This window comes from Pteronotus mesoamericanus, unplaced genomic scaffold, assembly GCF_021234165.1.
Source record: "Pteronotus mesoamericanus isolate MK-2021 breed Mesoamerican mustached bat unplaced genomic scaffold, CSHL_Meso_final contig_164, whole genome shotgun sequence".
Taxonomy (NCBI): Eukaryota; Metazoa; Chordata; class Mammalia; order Chiroptera; family Mormoopidae; genus Pteronotus; species Pteronotus mesoamericanus.
This window is the reverse complement of record NW_026555065.1, coordinates 4,440,950-4,465,992: the sequence shown is the minus strand read 5'-3', so window position 1 is coordinate 4,465,992 and position 25,043 is coordinate 4,440,950. Positions and strand designations below refer to the sequence as shown.

The following is a 25,043-nucleotide window of genomic DNA, read 5'->3' as shown; positions in this document are numbered from 1 at the left end:
CCAGTTGGAGAGTCATTGTCCTCTCATCATTTGGTAAATAGTCTTCAAAGTTTTTCATTGATCTGAAATGCCATCTTTATCATAATCTAAATTGTTATATATATTTGGATCTGTTGCTGGTCTTGTCAATCCAATTATCTGTTACATCATCATATCATACTTTAAAAAAATATCCTTACCTGAGGATGTGTTCATTGACTTTAGAGAGAGGAGACGCGCTGGGGAGAGAAAGGGAGAAATGACCCTGTGAGAAATACTGATCAGTTGCCTTCCATGTGTGCCCTGACCGGGAACCGCATCTGCAACTTTTTGGTGTATGGAATGATGCTCCAACCAACTGAGCCATCTGGCCAGGGCATCATATCATACTTTTAATGATCCTTTGGGGGCCTATGAAATATTATGATGTCTAGGAGGAGGCACAGGATGATATAACTAAGTTAAGAGCTTTAACTTGGGGGTTAGACTAGATGAATGCTAGCTCTACCATTTACCAGTTAGATCACTTAGTTTAATGTGAATTATTTAAATTCTATAGACCTCAGTGTTGTCTGTAAAATTAGTGTTATGATATTATATACATTATAGGGTTATTGTGAGGATTAAATGCATTAATGTATGTAAAGCTTTTTTGATGCTACATACAATAACATAGTATGTGCCATGTAGAAGTTAGGCTGTTGTAACTGGGCAAAGTTGTCCTCATGTTTCCTCTTTCTAGATTAGCTTTAAAATGTTTCGTTTGGGGCTGGGTAGGTCAGTTGATTGGAGTGTCATCCCGATACACCAAGGTTGTGGGTCAGGGCACAACAAGAATCAACCAATGAATGCGTAAAATAAGTGGAACAACAAATTGATGTCTCTCTCATTCTCTCTCAAATCAATAAATAAATTTTTTTAAAAAACCTTTTGTTATATTCTTCCCAAAATCCAGTTTAGCTATTGGTTGGAATTACATTGACTTATAATGTAATAAGCTATTGCATTACCATTATATAATACTGGCTTACCATCTAAAAACATGGTATATCTATATCTGTTCATTTTCTCAAGTCTTGGGTCTTGTGTCTGTTCTGGACTTAATAGATGGAGATGTTTTCTATTCTTATCCAATCCAAAACACAAAAGGAAATATAGGAATCTATGTAAACTTTACAGGTGTGACATTACTGGCTTTTTTTTCCCCTTAGGAAAGCAGCATTAGAAAAACATGATGTCATACACCACATCATTAGATGTTGTACATATAGGTGTTTAAACCTACATTGGTGGTTTAAGCAGATCTTCTCAGTGCTCTCATGTTTCTTCACCCCAAAGTACATGAGTGTTTGAGTGAATAAAGAAGAAAAATTGAAGTAATGATAACCTTTGGAACAGTAATAGTAAAACTCAGAATATGTATGAGTGTGTGTGTGAGAATATTGAATGAATATACTTAAATGAAATGTGCAAATGTAGTGGTTCTTTGAATTTGGCCATTGGGATTTTCCTAATGGAGCAACTACCTGCCTCCCTACCCCACCCCAACACCAGATTCCTGCTCTAGGACTGAATGCCTATAATCAGTTTTTTCAATCACTATCCTCTTTCCTCTCCTTGGTGTGTCTTACCATCTGCCTGTGAACTCTAGCTAGAATTTTTGTATTTTTAGATTGTTTATTTTTAAGGAGAAACTACTTTTGGTTGTATATAAAAGAGCTGCTGGAAACCCAGTCTCCAACCTGCATACATCAATTAACTGTTTCAAGAAAATAGCAAGGAGGGCGAAAGATACCCGTGAAGGCTATAGGTAGGAGACTCATATACACATGCACTTAAACTATGCTTGTTCCTGTTTTCCTGATTCTTATTTTGACTAATAAGTGTTGAGCTGAACGATCATTAGAGATGCCAGTCAAAATACAGCAACATATTTACACTACTCTTCTGATTTTGGTGTATGTCCAAATTTTGAATAACATTTTGGGAGTACAATAATACATATAAGTAAATAAATAAATAAAAGTAATAATTATCAATTGTGCAGAATAATATGTACTTAAAAAAAAAAATTTCGGCCCTGGCTGGGTAGCGCAGTTTGTTAGAGTGTTGTCCTGATACGCGAAGGTTGTGGGTTTGATCCCGAGTCAGGACACATACAAGCAGCAACCAGTGAATTCATAAATAAATAAAGCAACAAATCAGTGTTTCTCTTTTTCTTTCCCTCTCTCTCTTCCTCTCCCTCACCCTACTTCCCTCTCTGTCTCCCTCTCTCTCTTTAAAATCAATAAATAAAAATAAAAAAACATTTTATTATACATACAAAAGAACACTATAAGCTTATAGCTTGATACATTTTTACAATTTGAATACACCCATGTAACTAGCACCCAGATCCAGAAACATAACATTACTAGCTCCTATACCACTATGCTGACTCCTAACAGCATACCTTAGTTATACTTGTTTTCAATTTTTATATATACATTTGAGCCATATTATGTGAAAGTCATAAACATAATTGCATATAGTCGTAGTTTGCTCACTCTCATTTCTCTACATTGGTCCATTGTGAAAATATACCACAAGTTACTTAACAGTTCTACTGTTGATGAATATTTGAGTATTTACACTTTTAGATTCTCTCTTACCCATTTTTTAAAAAATATTCTTGGAGCTATGGAAATTAAATATAATGCTGAGGAAATCTGAAAATTTTTACTTATCATTCCTCTACTTTAGAAATTTCATAATGGTGATTTTACATCCTTTATTTTAGAAACGTATTTGTCCATGTATTTTCCAAACCCATTACCTAAATTACTCATTACCTCAGTTAGCTTTTGCTGTATAAAAAGCAATCTAAGTTAGCAGCTTAAAACAATTATTTACCTTTTTTTTAAAAAATTCTGAGGGTTGGTAGTTTAGTCTGTTCTGCTACATGGGTCTGGTGATCTGTGCCAGACTTGGCTTACCTTGGGTATGTCAACTGGACCACCTTCCCCATGTGGTGGTTCATTCTCTAGCATGTTCTGTAAGGGAAGTCTCCCTCCCCAGGAGGAAGTGTAGGATGTGTGCCTGGCCTCTGGAAGCTCAGTCAGAGAATTGGCACTACTTTGCTTCCTCCACTTTGTACTGTCCAAAGCAAGTCACAAAGCTAACACGGGTTCAAGTGGTAAAAAAGTAGAATTCCCTCTCTCTCTTTTTAAAGATTTTTATTTTTTATTGCTAGGGGGTAGGGGGTGATATCAGAAGACTTAAATGGTAATGGAAAAAAAATTCAGTAAAGATTAAATTTTAAACAAGATTGTTATTTATTTTTAGAGAGAGGAAAAGGGAGGGAGAAAGAGAGGGAGAGAGATATTAATGCATGAGAGAAGCATTGATCTGTTGCCTCTCTCCACGCACCAGAACCGGGTACAGGGCCCCAGCCCAGGCATAGGCCCTCACCAGGAATCAAACCTGGGACCTTTCCCTTTGTAGGAAAATGCTCAACCAGCTGAGCCATGCCCATCAGCACAGAATTCCATGTCTTGATGAGAGAATTGCAAATGGGTGGATTCAGGGAGGAGAAGAATTTGTGACTTTTTTTTTTTTTTTTTTTTTTGCAATCTACAGTATCCATATTTGCATTTGCTTTTAGGAAAATAAATCCCAGTGATCCAACTTGACTGGCATCTTTTTGTTTTTGATATGCATTCATATAAACTTTTATTTTCACCTGTTTAAAACTGTTTGGAGTCATAAACGAAATTAGGACTATCTCCTATTAGGATGGTATTTTAATTTTATTTGTTCTTCCTCTCCTTGCCTTTTTTCCTGTGCTATTTATTTTATCATTCCAGATGCTTCAGAACACCTCTTCAACAAAGCCTTTCCTGAATTTGTCATTGCACCCCACCCCTACCCTGGCATCTTTACTTTGAATACCTCATGGTAGTGTTTAGCATCCATAATATTTTATTATATCCATTTGTTTTTATATCTGTCTGTTTTCTCTTATTAGACTCTAAGCTTCTGTATGTATCCCCAGTGTCTGACATGCAGATCTTTTAAAATTAGGAATTGTGAGAGGGCTTCTAGAGTTTTTTTTTTTACTAAATCTAGCTATACTATTTTAGTACAGAATTGTTTATCCCAAAAATTGAGACAACTGTAATAGAATAAACATGATTTAAACACTTAAAAAAAGGAAAAAAAGTATCAAATGCAAACTGTAAACAAAAATAAAAAGTAAAAAAGTCTTTCTCAAAAAACAAACAATAAAAATATAAAAACAAAAAAAAATTGTTTATCCCTGTACTTCTACTGCTACTAATTTAACTAGGTGACAGTTACTATTTAGATTTAAGTTACTGAGAAAGGTTAAATATCACCATCCATATATGCAAATAATTGCTATTCTTTTTGTACTACTTGTTATTCTGATCAAATACATTAGGGGGTTTTTTTCCCCCTAAGATACTGTGCTTTTATTTGGAATGTGGTATTTTATATAGATATGCCCTTAGTACTTTGAAAGATGGAATAATTTAGTATATTTGAGGAACTTTCTTTTTTACTAGCAGTTATCGGAGTCTCTGCCCTTTGGGGCAGTTCCTTGCCTTTTAAGTCCAGTGTCTATAAAATCAAAAAACACTAGATTCTTGTTTTACTAGCTCTCCTAGCAATGAGGGTTTGAGGCTTTGACCCAAATTTCACCACCAGATATGTCATCTCTAATATTTTCAGTTAGTTCCTCAATTCAAGGGACAGTGGAGAACTGTTTACAGTGGCGGTGGCAGCAGCACCATACAATATCAGTGGCCTCTGTGTGGTTCAGTGATGAAGGCAGCAGAGTTATCCTACTGATAGTGTGGCATAATTTTGTTAGTGGTTCTGGTTATACCTCTTTCTGTGCCTGCTTGTTCTCTGAGCCTAATTCATGAGAGTTCCTGGGAGTTTTATGAGTTACCCACTAACCTTTCATCTTTTGCTTAAATCAGCCAGAGTTAGTTTCTGTAAGCAGCCATTAACCATGAGTAGTAATTTACTAAGTAGTTGAATTATGAAAATAGAAACCACAGTACATATTAAATGTTGTACCAGTGCTTGCCTTGTAAAGATTTAAGTAATACAAAAGGTTGTCTTTGTTTTTTTCAGTCTACTGACAAGTTGCTCTAGTAATCCAAAGAAGTGAAGGAGAAAGCAGCTGCCTCACTACCCAGATATTGATTTGTTCAGATGTTTAAATAAATGCCTCATGATACAATAAAATCACAAAAACGTTAACAAAAAATAAAAAAAGCATATCTTATTCAGAGACAAAACTCATGAAATATTAGATTTATAGTACACAGAAATATGATAACATATAACACAGATTATACATGATTTAAAGAAAGGAAGAAATCAGTGGAAGAGTATTTGGATACAGGTTTATTGAAGGAGTATATTGGGCATATTGGGAGTCAAATAATGGGTAGAACTTGGATAGAAAGAAGAAATGTTTGGAAAGGTTCGTGTCAGTCAGGAAAATGTAATTGTTCATTATTGTCACTGAGAACTTTTAATAATATTTAGATATCCCTACTTCATACTGGGCAAAAACAGAAAGGAAAAAAGGAAGGGGGATGTTAGGATTCTATATTTAAGTAGGCCAGAAAACTGTGTGCTTTCACTCTTGATAATTCTCCTGATTGGGTATATAACTGGGAAGGTTACAAGTCTGCCTGTGAAAAATATGTAGACATTTATTTATTTTTATTTTCATTTTTTGTAGACATTTATTTTTGCAGAATTTCTTGTTTTCAAGTTCTCTGAAGGCTATCAACATTTTTTTAGGGGCAGGAAAAATTAGCTGTTCTTTTCCTCTTTCTCATTTTTTTTAACTTTAAAAAATAACTTTTTGATCTGTGAATAAATATTTGAAACTCATGCATCCTAAAATCTGTTGATAACCAGTAATTTATTTTTCTGTCAGCTATCCTAAGCCTCACAAAATATATTGGAGTTTTCTCTCACTTCATTTTGTAAATTTCGTAAATTTTTCCTAATAAAAGTAAATCTTTGCTCCCATGATTATTTTGCAGACTTTACTGTAGCACTGATTTGACTCTATTCTAATTTTTGTTTTTACATCTGATTGCCAACTTTCCCCCATCCTATCTATGAGCTGTTTGATAAAGACAGACTTGCGCATCTCTTCAGCTCCAGTATCTGCCATGTAATTGGGCTCAATTTTTAAAACTATATTAAATGAATTCTTTAAGTGTTCTTTGAAAGGAGTTGAGAGAATTAAGATTTTTCTTTAGCTCAGCTTTATCATGGACATGAAGTATTGTGTAGCTGGTCTGGAATGTATATATGTTTTAATTGTGTGAAAAGACTTAAGATACCTTGGTCCAGATGCGATTTGTTTTGGCATCTAGTGATTTCTGACAGTTCACTAGCTTTGGCCTGGAATTGTGCTGTTATTTTGTTTTTTTAATAGACACTATTTTTTAGAACAGTTTTAGATTTACAGAAAAATTGAGACAATAGTAGAGAGTTCTCATATATCCTATTCCCATATTCCCCCATTATTAACATCTTACTAATTAGTATGGTACATTTGTTACTATTACTTAACCAATATTAAGATGTTATTATTAACTAATTTCCATACTTTATTCAGATTTCCTTAGTTTTTGCCAAATATCCTTCTCTGTTCTAGGATCCCATCCAGGAGATCACATTACATTTAGTTACCTTGTTTCCTGAAACTCCTCTTCACTGTGATAGTTTCTCAGATTTTCCTTGGATGTTTGGGTTTGTTTGTTTTTAGGTTTTTATTTATTTATTTTTAGAGAAAGGTTAAGGAAGGGAGAACAGAGGGAGAGAATCATCCATGTATGAGAGATACATCGATCAGCTGCCCCTCACACGTACCCAACCAGGGGCCCTGCCTGGGAATGGGCCCCGCAACCCCCAGATTCTCAGGTCGGCGCTCAGTCCACTGAGCCACACCAGCCAGGGCAGATTTTCCTTGTTTTAGATGATGCTTACAGTTTTGAGGGGTTGTGGTCAGATATTTTGCAGAATGCCCTTGATTGGTATTTGTCTGATGTTTCCCTCAGGATTAGACGGTAGTTAATGGGTTTTGGGAAGAACCACAGATGTAGAATAACATTTTCACCCATTATATCAGAGGTATATACTATTTTACATGATTTATCATGTTGATGTTGAACTTGATCACCTGGGTAAGATAACATTAGTCAGATTTTTACACTTTTGAGTTACTTGTTCCCCATCTTTCGATACTGCACTCTGTGGAATAAAATCACCATGCGTAGCCCACACTTAAGCGGAGAGGAGTCAAGTGCTCTCTCTCCTTGAGAGCAGAGTACCTACATAAATTATTTGGAATTCTTCTGCATGGATGATTTTGTTTTGCTTTTTAATAACTCATTTTATAACTCAGTGAGGAAAGTGGAAAGCTGCAAGGTGTTTGACAGAACTCCCCAGCTCCAAGGGTTTTGTCCCTATGTTCCTGTTTTTGTAGATAAAGTCACACACATCAAGTGTTCTAAGAAAACACTATTGGGTTGTGATTTATTGGTCTAGATTGCTTTTGTTTCACTACCTTTTGCTGCCTAGACTTTCTTGAAAATGATGTTAGTGAGCTTCTGGAAAACACTAAATGCTTTGTCTATGTACCTAAGGCTCTGGAGGTTTATGAATAGTCAGCTTCAGTTTCAAGGAAGGAGAAGAAGGTTTTATGACTACATACAGCCACATTGCACATTGAAAGAAAATAATCTGTTATACTGATACTGCTTTAGGAGCCAAAGATCAAGACCCACTAGAGTAAATAAAAGAAGGTATATCTTCACTTTTCCTTAAATGTTTATATCTGATATATTTGTACAGTGAATATTCTACTCTAGTCTATTAGTTTAGATCTCTAGTTTTGACTATGTTCTCCAGATCAGCAGCATTGCCATCATATGGAAGTCTGTCAGAAATGCAGGTTTCCATCTCTGTCCCATACCTACCATCTCAGAAATTCTGGGGTTAAGGCCCAGCCATCTCTGAACAATTCCCTTCCTTCCCCCATAATGATTCTGATACATTATAAAGTTTGAGTATCTGATTTAGCGAGTGTGCATAGTAGCCTTTATAGCAATTCTTACAGCATATTGCTTTTCCAAAAGAGTGGCATTTGCTTTTCCTAAAGGGCCATGAAAAATACTTACTCTTTTCATCAGAGTTTCTGACTCCTAAGATGTTAGTTCATATTCTCCTCCCTTTGCTGAACTGATATATCTAGACCAAGGTTCTAGATTAGGGTTACCTCCTGTTTTTGTAGAGTCTGTGAGCTAAGAATGATTTTAACCTTTTTTTTAAAAATGGTTTTACTGAGATATAATTTATATACCATAAATTTTACCCATTTAAAGTGTACATTTCAAAAGTTTTTAGTGTATTCACAGATTTGAAAATTCATCAGTGTCTAATTTTAGAACATTTTTATGGCCCCAGAAAGAACCTTGAATACTTGAGCAGTCAGCCTCCACTTCTCCCAAGCACTGCCCCCTCCACCACTCTAGCTCAAAGTAACCACTAATCTACCTTCTGTCTATATTGATTTCCCTCTTCCACTTGTTTCATATAAATGGAGTTATTCAATATATATGTGGTCTTCTGTGACTAACTTCTTCCACTTAGTATAATGTTTTTAATGGTCATTCATATTATAGCATAATTCGATACTTCATCCTTTTTTACTGCCAAATAATATTCCATCATATGGATATATCATATTTTATATATCTATTTGTTAGTTGATGGATGTTTGGGTTGATATTTACATTTTTAAAGGGTTGAAAATGTTAAAAGAAGAATAATGTTTTATGATAAATTATATGAAGATTAAATTTGGTTGTCCATAAAGTTTTATGGAAACACAGCCACACTTGTTCCTGTATCTATTCATCTGTGACTGTTTTCATGTTACAGTGGCAAAATTGAATAGTGACAAACTGCATAGTCTTTCAGAATGTAAAATATTTACTCTTTGGCCCTTTTCAGAAAAGGTTTCTTGACCTCTAATCTTAAACAGTGTTTCTCGGTCTTTTTTTTTTTTTTTATTGTTTCCTGAGAAGGCTTTTAAGACATTTTCTCCCTAATTGCCTTAGTCCCATGAAATTTTAACACCAGATATACACTGTATATCTCTGTATACTCTTTCCCTATGGTGGAACACAGACCATTGTAATATCTTATAGTTAATTTGCACCCCCCTCAGGTGATGATGCCCTCATTGAAAACATGTATTCTACAGTAGGGTTTTGGTTAGGTTTATTTCCTAACTAAAACTTTTCAAATAGATTAAATTTCTCTCAGGAATTTCTAGTGTTGGAATGTTGTTAGGATCCACTTACTGTTAGATCTCTAAGCTCTAAGATGTTTGACTGTCATCATAAGATAACAAGATATTACGATCTTGTCATTTAAAAATCTGGGGAATCAGACTTCTGCTCCAGTTCACACACTGGTTTACTGTAGAGTTTATTAGTAAATTTGTCTATGCGCAGAAGCCAGAGAGTTTAAATTTTTAAAATTTTGTCTGAGAAGTGAGGATTCTTATTCCCAGCTGGTTTAGGTCTGCATTTCTCTTATGCCTTAAAATACATTTTTAAGAAAGATTATTTTTCTGTCCTCTTCCCCTCATCCTCATCTTCCTCGGAGCATCTGTTCTTGGAGAAGAAGGAGTAGGTAGGACTTGTGAGGATAGAAAGGCTGGGGAGAGGAAGGGCTGATGTAAAGGTGAGACTCTCTTTTTGTAAGTTGTTGATAGCTTTGTGTTTAGTAATCCAGAATTGGTCATTAATCTTGATAAAAATAGACCTGTTTTTTAAATGTAGATAAAAACTTCAAGTCTAGCAGCAAATTGAAGTCCATTTTAGTCCCCTTCCTCTTCTCCATCAAATAGGATACATGGAAAAGGGGAAAAGGATTATTTCCTGGAAGGAAAATAACTGGCAGACTGGCGCATTGTAAATGAATTGCCCTGAGACTATAACTGATTTTATAGAAAGGGAATTGTTGTCCAGGCGGAACCTCTTCTCTTTGCCCTTGCCTTCTGGGTCCTACTGTTTACTGAAAGTAGACTTTTAGTCTTTTCAGTGGGTCCTTCTGAGATAGATGAGTCTAGAACTTACTCCCTAGTATATATGTTTTTATGCTGTGTGAGAGTAGGGAAGAAAATGGTTTAAAATCAATTTTTCTCAAACTTTGAATTTGCCTTATGATATATACAGACCTCTTGGGCAAAATTAAAAATATAATTTTGCCTGAATTTAATAGACTTGTTCTGCAAATAGTCATTTTGAGAGAGTGAGGCAGAAATGATAACCTCTTTCAGGTTCAACTATGAGATTTAGACCATTTCTTTCTGAAATTTCTTAAGATTTCTCTGTGCTGTATTCTCCCATCATCAAAAGGAGCTTCAGCCCTACAATACTGAATTAGGACTTAAATATTGTCACCTTTCAAGGTTCTGTGCACTACAGTCCAGTACTCACTATGTTTTAATCAGAATGTCTAAAATAATTCTTACCTTTCTACCTAAACCTGATTGCCTGTTGACATTCCATATCCTGGTATTGCTTAATGGGTCATCCTCTCAATCGCTGAAGCTGAAACAGAATTGTCCCAGATTCTCTCCTTTTCATTTATTCCAGAAACTATGTCATATCAATGATTTCTCTTAAAGATACTCTCTCTCCTCTCCCTCCCCACTTCTCTGCCTTAGCGGGATCTTACCACTTACTTCCTGCTTCATCCCAGCTACCTCCCAGTTGGTCACCCTGATTCTGATTCAGCATCTCTCCAGACCTTTCTCTACTTTGCTGCTGGATTATCTTTCTAAAATGACAGCATAATATCAGACTCCTACTTAAAATATTTTAATTATTTCCCCTAACCCACAGCCTTCAGAATCCCATTCCAGTCTGCTTTTTCTAGCATTATCTTCAACCACTTCTCTTTTATTTCAGCCATACTAAGGTACTTGCAGTTTCCTAGACATGCCATGGGGTTCCATAACTCCTCTTCTTTTATAGCATTGTGCCTTTGTATATATTTTCTTCTCTGCCTAGAACACCTTTCTCTGCTATAGTTTCATCAAATAACTTCTAGTTCTATTTCAAGAATCAGTAGGAATTATACTCTGGGAATCCCTTATTTCCTAAGAGCTCATCTGTATTTTTCTCATAGCATTTATCACATAATTCTCTATGAATTAATTCTCTCTTTTCCACCTAGACTGTAAGTTTGATGGCAAGTGTTATGTCATTTTTATTTTAGGCGCTGTATTACTTAATACAGGACCTGTTCCAAGTAGCTGTTCCATAAATGCTCATTGCCTGAATGAATCTCATTCATAAAAGAAAAAACATGTAAATGGAGTAGAAAGGTTTTCAACTTGAGCTTTGGACCTATTTATTCCAAGTAATATTCATTAGATCCAGAGTCCAGCAAAATCATATAATTTGAAAGGACTGTGTGGCCTGTTGGAATATAATTGGATGTGCTTTATACTTTATACAGTTCACTGGTTTTTGGTATCCAGATTCATGCAAAAGTAATTAAGGTAATTTTTGTCAACTGGACAAATGATGCTAGATTGGAAGTTCTCTTTTCAGGCTGGATTTTCTTCCTTTGTATTGAAAACAGCAGGCAGCATTCTTTTTTTAATGAAGACTTGGTTTTTTCTATAGCCTTATCTGAACCCCTTTCCAAGGTCATGGGTCACTGTTAGACTTAGCCCAGAGTTTTCTCAACAGCAGTGCCAGGACTAATCCCTTCTAAATCCTCTAAGCTGTCAGCAAACAAACCCCTTTTTACTAGTCTAGCGTGAAAGCCAAGAGTGGGGAATACAGGTCGCGTCCATTGTTTGTTAAAAGGCATTTGGTTTTCAGTTTCCAGATTGCCAGTCAGTGCTGTCTCTTCTGCTGTTGGCCCATCAAGTTGTAGGTGTTGTGCTGCATGTATTAAAGTGGCCCCCAGATGGTGAACAATTACAGAAAGCTGCCATTTTCCTGTATATGAAAGAACTATGTATGTATGGTTTTTGCCATTCTGATTAGCAGGTAAAAGAGGTTAAGACTGGCTACTTATCACGATTAAGTTAGACTAGAAACCCACTTCTTTCTTGACACCTTTATGCCTCTGCTGAAGGTGCTTTCAGCCAGATATACTTAATAAAAGAGAGGGGATAAGGGTTAGTATGGTAAGAATCAAGATTTTAAGAAATCAATTTTTTGCAATATAATATCTATACAATAAAAATCATACATTTTAAATGTCAGATTGATGATTTTTGACAAACGAATTCCTCTGTTTAACCAGTACCCAATCCAAAATGTAGAGTATTTTAATTTCCATAGAAAGTACATTTGTGTCTCTTTGTAATCAGCCTTCTCCTCCCATCCCATTGATACCAACCATGAATCGAATTTCTAGCAAGATATAGTAATTTTGCCCAGTCCAGGATTTTATATAAAAGAAATTATACAGTATGTACTTTTTTGTGTTCAGCTTCTTTTTCTCAGTATGTACTTCAAAGTTGTCCATATTGTTGCATGTATTCGCTGTTTCTTTTTATTATTGAGTACTTGAGTTAATTGTATGGATATACCACAATTTGTTTATTCACCAATGAAGGAAATTTGGGTTATTTCTAGTGTTGGGTTTTTATAAATAAAGCTGTGCATATCTATGTATGCATTTTATTTATGGACATAGGATTTCTTTTGGGGGGGTTGGGAGGGGTGTTAAATACCTAAGAGTGGAATTACTAGGTCATATGGTAAGAGTATATTTAACTTTGTAAGAAATCAGTAAACTATTTTCATAAGTGGTTGCATTCTAAGTACTACACTTCCTTGCCAGAACTGATATTATTTGTCTTTTCATTATAATATCCTAGTGGATTTAAAGTAATATCTCATTGTGATTTTAATTTTTCTCTTTTTTTGATACTTTTATAAATGGTATTTAATAAAATTTCATTTATTTGTTGCCAATATATAGAAATGCAGTTAAATTTTATATACGATCTTATGTTGAAGTCATTTAGTTCTTATTTCTAGCAGGTTTTTTGGTTTCTTTTGTTTTAGATTTCTTAGGATATTTTACATAGACCACCATGGTGTCAATATTGCACTTATCTTATTCAACTTGATGCAGTAAGGGTAGGATCCACATAACCTGGATTTTTGTCTTGTTTAGTGTTCTGGCTGAGTATTTGAAAGACTTATCCTTATAAACCTCTGCAGTCATGTTCGGATGACATAATTGAAGTGTGAACATTGAATATGAAGTGGGTGAATACATTTGCAGTAATAATGATATGTAAAGTTGGTATGGCAGATGGTAAACAAGGCTGTTTTGCCCTCTGGGCTTTTGAAAACTTAGAAAGAAGGCCCTGTGCTCTAAAGAACAATAATATTTGGCTCTGGCCCAAAAGGAGCACTTCTAATACCAGGTTATATCTGAGGATAATGGAATTATCTCTGGCCATTTGTAAGGCTGTTTACTAGTTCATAGATTGGACAAATATTTAGTGAGTGCATGTCCACCAGGTAGCAGACACTGTTGTCATACTTGGGATATACCAGTGAAAAACACTAAAAAAAAACCCCAAAATCCCTGTTCTGACTATATTCTAGTGGGGAAAATACACAATAAATACTAAGCATGAAAATCTATTTAGAGCAAATAGAACTTTGAAGAAAAATGAGGTAGAAAAGGGGAATAGTGGTGTATAGACGCTTATATGTTGATAAGACCCTTATAGACTATAGATTAAAGCTGGAAAATCGTCAGACTCACCTCACAAACCAAGAAGCAGGAAAAAAAGATAATTCATAATTATTCAGTCAATGATAATCCTCTGATGCGGATGATCTCAAGTTTAGATATATATTCCCCATTGATTTTCTTTTCCAACTTAATTGTCCTATTTGCAAGGAAGAGTTTTCAGGAGAAATGGTTCCAAGCAAACTACAGTGACCCCTCACCACAAAACATTCCATTTTCACAGGAAAACATTTGAACTTTTTCAACATCTACAGATAAAGTATAGGGAACAAGGGTAATAGCCTTACACAATTACAGAATTGTTTATTTTACCATCCTGCTTAGAAATGGTTAATATTATATTTGAGATTACTGAAGAAAAGGAAGTAAAGAGGTGCCACTTTTGAGTAATTCTACTTATGGACATTGTAAAACATAAGCTGTCATAGAAACAACACTACACCAGATGGCTGTTAAATCTGATGCTTTTCATTACAGATAGATGAATCAATAGACATTAGTTAACGTGCCCAGTTAATGGTACTGGTTAGAATCCCTGAAAAGAAATTTTTATTTTTTTTTAAGATTTTATTTATTTATATTTAGAGAAGGGAAGGGAGGGAGAGAAACATCAATGTGTGGATGCCTCTCATATGCCCCCTAGTGGGGAGCTGGCCTGCAACCCAGGCATGTGCTCTGACTAGGAATAGAACCAGCAACCCTTTGGTTTGCAAGCCGGCACTCAATCCATTGAGCCACACCAGCCAGGGCTGAAAAGAAATTTTTAGAACATCTGCTAAAACTACTTGAAGTGAAATATTCAAAACTGAAAATGAAGTCTGATTCATGGATAGGAAGAATCTGTATCATTAAAATGTCCATACTACCCACAACAATCTATAGATTCAACACAGTTCCTATCAAGATTCCAATGACATATTTCACAGAACTAGAACAAATATTTCAAAAGTTTGTATGGAACCACAAAAGGCCCTGCATAGCAACAGTGATCCTGAGGAAAAAAACAAAGTTGGGGGAGTCATGCTCCCTAATATGAAACTATACTGTAAGGCCATAGTAATCGTAACAGCATGGTACTGGCATAAAAACAGACACATAGATCAATGGAGCAGAATAGAGAGCCCAGAAATAAACCCACATCTTTATAGTCAATATTTGATAGAGGAAACAAGGACATACAATGAGCTAAAGATAGTTCATTCAATAAGTGGTGTTGGAAAAATTGGACAGATACATGCAGAAAAATGAAACTAGACCGCCTTCTTACACCATGCACAGAATAAAATGGATTAAAGACTTAAACGTTAAAACCAAAACCATGAAAATCACAGAAGAAAACAGGCAGCAAAATCTCAGACATGACTCAGATATTTTATCAGAGATATTTCCCTGGCAAGGGAAACAAGAAAAATAAACAAATGGATTGCATTAAATGAAATGTTTTTGCACAACAAAGGTAATCATCAGCAAAATAAAAAGAGACAACCCACAGAATGGGAGCACATATTCGCCAATACATCTGATAAGGGGTTAATATCCAAAAATCTGTAACTTATAAAACTCAACACCAAAAAAAGCCAAATAACCCAGTTAAAAAATAGGCAAAGGATCTCAACAGACACTTCTTGAGAGAGGACATACATGTGGCCAATAGACTTATGAAAAGATGCTCAACGTCACTAATCATCAGAGAAATGCAAACTAAAACTACAATGAGACGTCATCTCACACCTGTCAGTATGGCTATCATCAGTAAATCAACAAACAACAAGTGCTGGCAAGGATGTCTAGAAAGGGGAACCCTTTTGCACTGCCAGTGGGAATGAAGATTGTGCTGTGAAAGGCAGTATGGAGATATCTCAAAAATCTATACATGGATCTGCCTTTTGACCCAGGAGTCTTACTTCTCGGAATATATCTGAAGGAACCCAAAACACTAATTTGAAAGAACATAATAAGCACCCCTATGTTCATTGCAGAATTATTTACAATTGCCAAGATAGGAAGCAGCCTGAGTGTCGATCAGTAGATGAGTGGATAAAACAACTGCGGGACATTTACACAATGGAATACTACTCGGCTGTAAAAAAAAAAAGAAGAAGAAGAAGAAGAAGAAGAAGAAGAAGAAGAAAATTGTACCCTTTGCAACAGTATGGATGGACCTGGGGAACATTATGCTAAGTGAAATAAGCCAGTCAGAGAAAGACAAATACCATATGATTTAACTCATGTGGAATCTAATGAACAAACTGAACTAACAAGAAAACAGACAAATGCATGGGTGGAGAGCAGGGTGACAGCTAGTAGAGGGAGAGGTGAAGGGGTGGCGGTATTGAGCAAAAAAGGAAAAAGGACTCATGGACATGGACAACAATGTGGTGATTGCTGGGGGGAGGGGGGTGTAAGGAGACTAATGGTAATGGAAAAACTACAGTAAAGATTAAGTTGAAAAAAAAGAAATGAAGTCTTTGAAAAAATAAGATATGGAATCTTTCCTCAGTTTGTGTGTTAGTGCTTCTTTATACCGAGTTTACCTGAAAACCCGCACACATTTGAATACAAGCACACAAATTGTTTTATTCAGTTTTGCATGGCAGAAATCCAGTTTTGTCTGCAGGCCTGAATTTCATATTTAATTATGTTTTCAAAATGGTGAATCTAATAACAACAAATGTTTACAATAGGACTTACAATGTTAATACTGTTGTGAGAAGTTTGCACATATGTACTAATTTAATTATCACAAGTTAATAATATAGGTACTTTTTATGTCATCTCATCTATGGCTGAAGAAATGAGGTACAGACTAGTTACATAGCTAGGAGGTAGCAGAGCCAAGATTCAAAGTAGGTAATCTAATTCCAGAGTCATTTAGGGTTGTTGTTGTTGTTGTTTTTAACTTAAAAAAAAAAAAACTGTGGTAAAACATATATAACAAAAAATTTATCATCTTAACCATTTTTAAATGTACAGGTCTACTGATAAATAGAATATGCTAAGTATCAATATATTCACATTGTTGTGCAACCAATCTCCAGAACTCTTTTCATCTTGCAAAACTGAAACCATATCCATTAAACAATTCCCTATTCCCTTCTTCCCTGCCTTTGGCAACTATCATTCTACTTCAAGTCTCTGTGAATATGACTACTTAGGTACCTCATATAAGTAGAATCATACAGTATTTGTCCTTTTGTAACTGGCCTATTATACTTAGCATAATGTCTTCAGGGTTCATCCATGTTGAACCATGTATCAGAATTACTTCCTTTTTAAGGTTGAATAATATTTTATTGTATGTAGATAACACATTTTGTTTATCCATTCATATTTTTATGAACACTGGGTTGCTTCCCCCTTTTGGCTGCAGTGAACAATGTTGCATTGAATATAAGTGTGCAGGAATTAGCTTGAGTCCCAGCTGGCTCATATGGTAATTCTGTTTAATTTTTTGAGAAATCACCATATTGTTTTTCATAGTGGTTACATAATTTTTTATATTCCTATACCAACAGTACAAAAGGGTTCCAGTTTCTCTATATCCTCACCAACATTTATTGTCTGTTTTTTGTTCTGTTTTATTTGATAATATCTATCCTAATGGCATCCCACTAATTGGGTTTGATTGGCATTTCCCTAATGAGTAGTAATGTTGAACATCTTTTCATATGCCTATGGTCCATTTCTATGTCTCTTTTGGAGAATTATCTATTAAAATCTTTTGCCCATTTTTGAATTGGGTTAGGTTATTTTTGGTTGCTGTTGCTGAATTTTAGGAGTTATTTATATTATGGTTATTAATCCTGTATTAGATCTATGATCTACGAATATTGTCTTCCATTCTGTAGGTTGTCTTTCATCTCGTGATGCATGAAAGTTTTTAAATTTTGATAAAGTCCAATTTATCTCTTATCTTTAGTTGCCTGTGCTTTTAGTGTCATAGCCAAGAAATCATTGCCAAATCCAATGCCCCTTATGTTTTCTTCAAAGAGTTTTATAGTTTTATCTCTTATGTTTAGGTTGATCTGCTTTGTGTTACTTATTGTATATGGTGTAAGGTAAAGTTCCAACTTTTATCCAATGGCTTGGTTTCTGGTCTGTTTTTTACCTCCAAGGATATTTAGCCCTCAATTTAAAGAATTGGCATAAAGGATTTAGAAAAAGTAAGTGGTAAGAAAGTGGCAGTAGCAACTATAGACTGTTCACTTAGAAATTTCAGTAGTTTGCCCTGTCTCGTGGTTTAGCTTGTTGGGGCATTGTCTGGTACACCAAAAGGTTGCGGGTTTGAACCTCAGGGAAGGTACATACCTAGGTCACAGGTTCAATTCCTTGACATAACACATATGGGAGGCATCCAGTCAATGTTTTTCTCGTGTGCGCGCTCTCTCTCTCTCTCCCCCCCTCCCCCCTCCCTTCCTTCCTCTCTCTAAAATCAGTAAACATATCCTTGGGTGAGGATTAAAAAATTAAGAAATTTAAGTAGTTAGAAGGGAGAGAAAAAGAAAAGGTTTGTTGTATTTTAAATAGGGAATATATACCATTACCCAAAGATATGTTTCAGTCATCACCCAAGGATATGTTTTTATTGATTTGAGAGAGAAACAGAGATCTGTTGCTTCTCATACACTCCCCAACTGAGAATCAAACCCACAACCTTTTGGTGTAGGAGAGGACCCTCCAACCAAATGAGCCACTAGGCTAGAGCAATAAATATTTTTTATTTTATTTTTTAAGTATATTTTATTGATTATGCTATTACAGTTGCCCCATTCTTTTTTGTCCCATTTATCCCCCTCTGCCTGGTACCACCATTCGCTCCTGCATTCCACTGTCCCTTAGTTCATGTCCGTGGGTTGTACATAGGAGTTCTTCGGCTTCTCCATTTCCTATATTCTTCTTAACCTCCCCCTGTTTACTTTGTACCTACCAATTATGCCTTTTATTTTCTGTACCTTTTCCCCCATTTGCCCTCCTGCCCCGCCCCTCTGATTACCATCCCTGTGATCTCCATTTCTGTGATTCTTTTCCTGTTCTAGTTGTTTCCTTAGTTTGTTTTTGTTTTAGGTTCAGGTGTTGAGAGTTGTGAGTTTGTTGTCATTTTACTGTTCATAGTTTTGATCTTCTTTTTCTTAGGTAAGTCCCTTTAACATTTTATATAATAAGGGCTTGGTGATGATGAACTCCATTAACTTTGCTTTGTCTGAGAAGCATTTTGTCTGCCTTTCCATTCTAAATCATAGCTTTGCTGGATAGAGTCATCTTGCATGTGGTCCTTGCCTTTCATGATTTTGAATACTTCTTTCCAGTCCCTTCTTGCCCACAAAGTTTCTTTTGAGAAATCAGCTTATAGTCTTATGGGCACTCCTTTGTAAGTAGCTATCTCCTTTTCTCCTGTTGCTTTTCACATTTTCTCCTTATCTTTAATCTTGGGTAATTTAATTATGATGTGTCTTGATGTGTTCCTCCTTGGGTCCAATTTCTTTGGGACTCTCTGTGCTTCCTGGACTTACTGGAAGTCTGTTTCCTTTGCCAGATTGTGCAAGTTTTCCTTCATTATTTTTCAAATAAGTTTTCAATTTCTTGCTGTTCCTCTTCTCCTCTGGCACTGCTGTCATTCAGCTGTGGAAACCTTTAAAGTTGTCCCTAAGCCTCTCCTCAAGTTTTTTGAATTCTTGTTTCTTCATTCTGTTCTGGTTGAATGTTTATTTCTTCCTTCTGTTCCAAATCGTTGATTTGAGTCCCAGTTTCCTTCCCTTCACTGTTGGTTCCCTGTATATTTTTCTTTATTTCTCTTCGTATAGCTTTCATGTCTTCCTCTATTTGGCATCCATACTCAGTCATTTCTGTGAGCTTTCTGACGACCAGTGTTTTGAACTTTGCCTCTGATAAGTTGTGTATTTCCTCATGGCTTAGTTCTTTTTCTGGAGTTTTGATCTCTTCTTTCATTTGGACCATATTTCTTTGTCTCAGTGCACCTGTACATTGTCAGGGGCAGAGCCTTAGGTATTCACCAGGGCAGGGCAACCACCTTTGCTGTGTTGTAGTGCTGTTTGCGGGGGAGAGCCAAAGGAGGAACAATGCCACTTGTTCATCTCTCACCCCACTTTGTCACCTCCCCTGCTACCCACAAGCAAGTTGGGCCCTTTTGGTGCTGATTCTCAGGTAGGTGGACTCTAGAAGCCTGTGGGTCTCTACAACAAACTCTCCTGTGAGGTTGGGAGTTTCTCCTGCTGCTGCAACCCCCACAGGTTTTTACAGCCAGAGATTTTGAGATTTTCTTTTCCCTCGCCGGAACCCTGGGTTGCACAGTCTTTCTTACTCCATACTTGTTCCTCCCAGCTCATCCCCACATGAATGGTGTGATTATCTGGTCCGCCAGCCACCCCCTAGCCCACCTCATCCACTGCCTTGCAATGTCTCTTCACCTGACTGCTCATCTCTGCCATTCCTACAAGTCTGGATGAATGTTTCTTATTTAACTCCTTGATTGTTGGACTTCAATACAGTTTGATTTTCTGGCAGTTCTGGTTGTTTTTTGTTTTAAAATTTCTTGTCCCTCTTTTGGTTGTGCAAGGAAGCAAAGCTGTACCTACCTATGCCTCCATCTTGGCCAGAAATCTTTTTTATTGATTTTAGAAAGAAAGAGGAAGAGGGAAAGAGAGAATAAGAGACCCAGAGAGACATTGATTTGTTGTTCCACTTACTTATGCATTTATCGGTTGATATTTATATGTGCCTTGACCAGGGATTAGACCCACAGCCTTCGTGTATCTGGATGATACTCTAACCAACTGAGCTACCTAGTCAGGGCCCAAATATTGTTTTTAACAGTTAAATAAGTGATCAACTTTTCAAACTTAACTAAAAATTTAACATAGAAATTTTTTACCTTCTCTCCTTACCGCTAATACTTAACACTGCTAGTCTTTGGCATAATAGCAGTGTAGATAATTGAGATATTTTTGTAGTGACTAGATTTAGTACGTATTTAAAGTTACTTACCACTTGAGAGAATTTTTAAATTATTATTTACAGCCTATCTGCTTTGAAAAAAGATTTAATACCACTTACAATAAATGAGTCATGCAGTAGAATTTTTATTTTATTTTATTTTATTTTATTTTATTTTATTTTATTTTATTTTATTTTATCCTCACCATTAAATTTAGTTCTTTTTCCTGACATTTTTGGTAAGAATGAAATGGTGGATTTTGGGGATAATCCAGATTCATTCATTTGAAATTTTGACATTTGGTATGTCAGGTGTTATCCTGAAGGCTAAAATATCTGCCACTTAACAAACCTGAAATGGAGTCCTTTACATACTTTTCATTAAATTTTTTAATAGAGGTCAAAAAATTTTTATGCATTCAAAAAGCATTAAGAAATACTAAGGTACTGTTTCTGTTTGCACTAATTCACTCTTCTCCCTCTGTGTGTACCCACTCAAAATTCTGAAACTGTTTAAGAATGTTAAGTTTATTGTTTCTAGGTGAAAGCATTACACAAAGTGTTAAGTTGAAATATTTCTTCTAAATTTAGAAAATATATATTTAAAATTTTTATTTATTGATTTTAGAGAATGAAGGGAAGGGGTTGGGGGGAAGAGTCATCGATTTATTGATCTACTTATTTATGCATTCATTGGTTGACTCATGTCTGTGTCCTGACAAACCCGTAACCTTGGCATATCAGGACGACACTCTGCTGCACTGAGCTAAGTGGCCAGGGGTCTTCTAAATTTTTATTCAGCAGTGACAAGGGCAAAAAAATAATTTTATATGGGGTTGAAATTTGTAGTTGAGATTGGTGGAAATCCAAAAATAAGGTTCGATAAGAGAGATGGAGGTCATTTTGTGAATACTCAACAATTTTGAATGAATCTTGTAGTCAGCAGAGTAGTACTAAAGGCTTTCTGAGCAGGGTAATGATATCATGGAAATAATATTTGAGGAAGTTGAATTCTGGTAGTGGTATACAGAAAGATTGTCTCAAAGGAAGAGACACCAAGAAATCACTTAAAAGACTACTGCTGCAATACACACACTAATGATTCTTGGCAGTCACCTTAATCTAAGGTGCCCCAGCTCAGTCTGGCTTCTCTTAAATCTCCAGTCTTAACCTTTCCTAAGAGCCCACCATATTGAACTTCCTTCAATTCTTGTTGTATCTTTTTTCAAAGTTTTAAAGCATGTATTTCTGTGCCTATCACACTTTCATTTCTTCTTTTCTTACCATCTTTTTCTACCCTCCCCCTATCACCTATCTTGACATAGAGGCAGAGATAGAGTCAGAGCCTCTAGACTACCTGGGTTCTCATCCTCGTTCTGCTTCTTCTTATATGTGTGACTTTGGCAATTTACTTAATCTCTCAAGCCCTCAATTTCTTCATCTATACAAGGTAGGTAACAATAATAATAGTTCCTACTTCCTGGGGTCATTGGGAGAATTAATGGATAAATATACAGAATACTCTTAAAATGATATTTGGCAATTAAACATTATATAAATGTTGTTGTTGTTGTTGTTGTTGTCTGGTTCATGTTCATTTTTCTGATCTCAGTTTAGATTTTGCTTCTGGGAAGTCTCTGCTGACCCAGAGCTGGATTAGATACTCCTTTGCTGTGTTCCCATAGAGTCCTGCCCTTCCCTTGCCTGTATCATCATTGCCCAGCTGTTTGATACAGGTTATTTTTCTGCTGGCATCATATCATCATATCCTCCTTGACTAGCATGTAGTAACTGCTCAATAAATATTTATTGTCTAGCACACACATGCAGTTCAAATAGAAAACTTAAATTGACTGCTATGTGGAAAAATTTTGGTATTTGAATGAAATTACTGAGGCTTATTTCAGAGTTTTATTTTACAGATTCCTTTGTATAGCTCTGAAACGCTAAAACATTTTCATTATTTTATTTTGTGTTTTGTTTTGTTTTCTGTCACCATTCCCTTTTAGTCAACAAGTCTTTATCTGGACCTTGACCCAGAGAGTTAAGGCTTTTCGATTTCATTCTATTTTCATCCCTGAGTCTGAAATCAAGCAGTTGTACTATGTGACCTTTTTAAGGTCAGAAGGAATTCATGCATTTGCAGTTAAATTCACCACTTTTGCTTTAACCGGAAAATGAAGTGCCCAGAGAAGGAGTAATTCCCAGGGTGGGCCCTAACCTTGTGAACTATTTTAATGTGGAGCCTTAAAGATGTAAAATTTTCATTTAAGTCAAAGGAGTGCTTGTTATTCTGCCTTAATTGCAACATCTGTTTGGAAAGAAAAGATAGCTTAGTTTAGAGAAGGAATCAGAAGGAGATGATGATAGTGAGACTCTAGTCCTGGAGATAAGGAGTCAGCTGGTGATGGGGTGGAGGGAAACCTCAGGGATTAAAAGTGGCTGAGTGGCAACAACCAAGTGGAAAGAACGATTATCTGAGGCGCTAGAATCTGTAGCAAAGAGACCACCGGTGGTCAAGTCAGGGCTTTTAAAAAGGGTCCTGCAGCAGGGCACTAGAAGAGCCTTTTTTATGTGAAGTATTCCTAGTACTGACATTTATTTATCACCTGCTGTGTACCAGGTGCCGTGGCCATTGTTGAGGGGAATGAAAAAATGACACGGCCTTCTGGAGAATTTTGGGGATGACTGTAGTTAAATTCTGGGGGAATCAAAAGGTATATGTGATTTCAGCTGTGCAGGGGTCAACACCCCTAACCCCCACGTTGTTCAAGGATCAACTGTACATTAATAACTGCCAACATTCCCCACCACCTCCAAGGATATAAACATTAGGAGAACACAGACCACATGTTTTTTGTCTGGCACATAGTAATTGTTCAATAGATAGTAACCAAATAAGTGAATTTGTTTAAGTTTTCCTAGTTTACTAAGTATCTTCACAGGTATCTCATTTAGCATTCCACCTTTCTCTTTTGTTTGCCTTCTTTGCGATGTAAGTAAGATGGATAATTGTATCTGTAAGAGTAATGGTGTAACATAAGACAATAAATAGAGCTAAATAGAAGTTCAAATGTGAGACTATAAAGGAGAAAAAAGAGAATTCTGGCTTGATGGGATCACAGAAAGCTTCTATAATGACAGTTTTTTAACCAGGCCTTTTAAGGAGAATAAAATTTTGACGGAGTAGAGGAAGAGAAGAGCATGTGTGGTGCTGCTATACCCTACACCTGGATCTAGAGCAGCCACATATTTTCATTCATCCTTCCTCTTGTCTACCTAGTGGTTTGCTTTATTTTTTTTCAACAAAGGATCCTTTGGCTTTCTACACCCCATCAGATGCTATTCCAGAAGTCTGTTTATTCCTTGTTCATATTACTTTCTTACCCAGTAAATCTCTTATTTTCTATTCCTGGAAATGATATACTCTTTCATATTCATTATGGAGATTCTAACATAGAAAACTCAGGGACCTCTACAGGGTAATCTCTTCAGTTTTATGCCCATCTTGTGCATTCATACACATAAGCACGTGTTACAAAGAAAGGAGAAAGAAAAAAACAAGAGATGGAACAGAGTTTAACGTTGGGTGCTTGACAAAAGGAAAAAATAAATGAAAATTAGAAAGGGGAAATTGGCAGGGCTATCTTAACTGATTTGGATTAGGGGACCAAAGAAGAGAAACAAGTCAAAAACAACTGAATTCCATAGTGTGTGTGTGGGGGGGGGGGGGAGGTTGTTTTTAATCCTCACCCAAAAACTATGTTTATTGATTTTAGGGGGGAGAGAAACATCGGTGTGAGAGAGAAATGTTGATCAGTTGCTTCCTTTACATGCACCCACCAGGGATCGAAAGTGCAGCCTTTTGGTGTATAAGATGATGCTCCTGAGCTACTTGGCCAGGGCTCATAGAATGTGTAATTTAATTTAACTTGTAATCTTCCTCCATACATTTTTCAGGAACTTTGAAAGGTTTTCTCTGAGCCTGTGAACTTTTACAAAAAACATCTTTGGATTTTAATTATAGTCTTAATGTCACTAATTTCTCTGCTTAAAATACTCTAATGACTCACCAAATTAAGATAAAATGCAAATTATTTTACCAAAGCCTAACAGTCCTACTTATCTCACCTGCGTATTATAGCTGCCTATTTAACTGATGTTAATGACTGTTCCATGTTCATATACCAGCCATAGAAGCCTTCCTCTGGTCCTGTCTCAGAGTTTGTGCACTTGTTCCCTTCTCAACCTGGTTCCTACTC

At 36.0% G+C, this 25,043-nt stretch overlaps 1 protein-coding gene across 1 annotated transcript in view; it reads left to right on the top strand.

The window, feature by feature from the left end:
- Positions 1-25,043, top strand: part of ZNF609 (zinc finger protein 609) — a 191,044-nt gene that overhangs the window by 56,274 nt on the left and 109,727 nt on the right. The window lies entirely within an intron of this gene.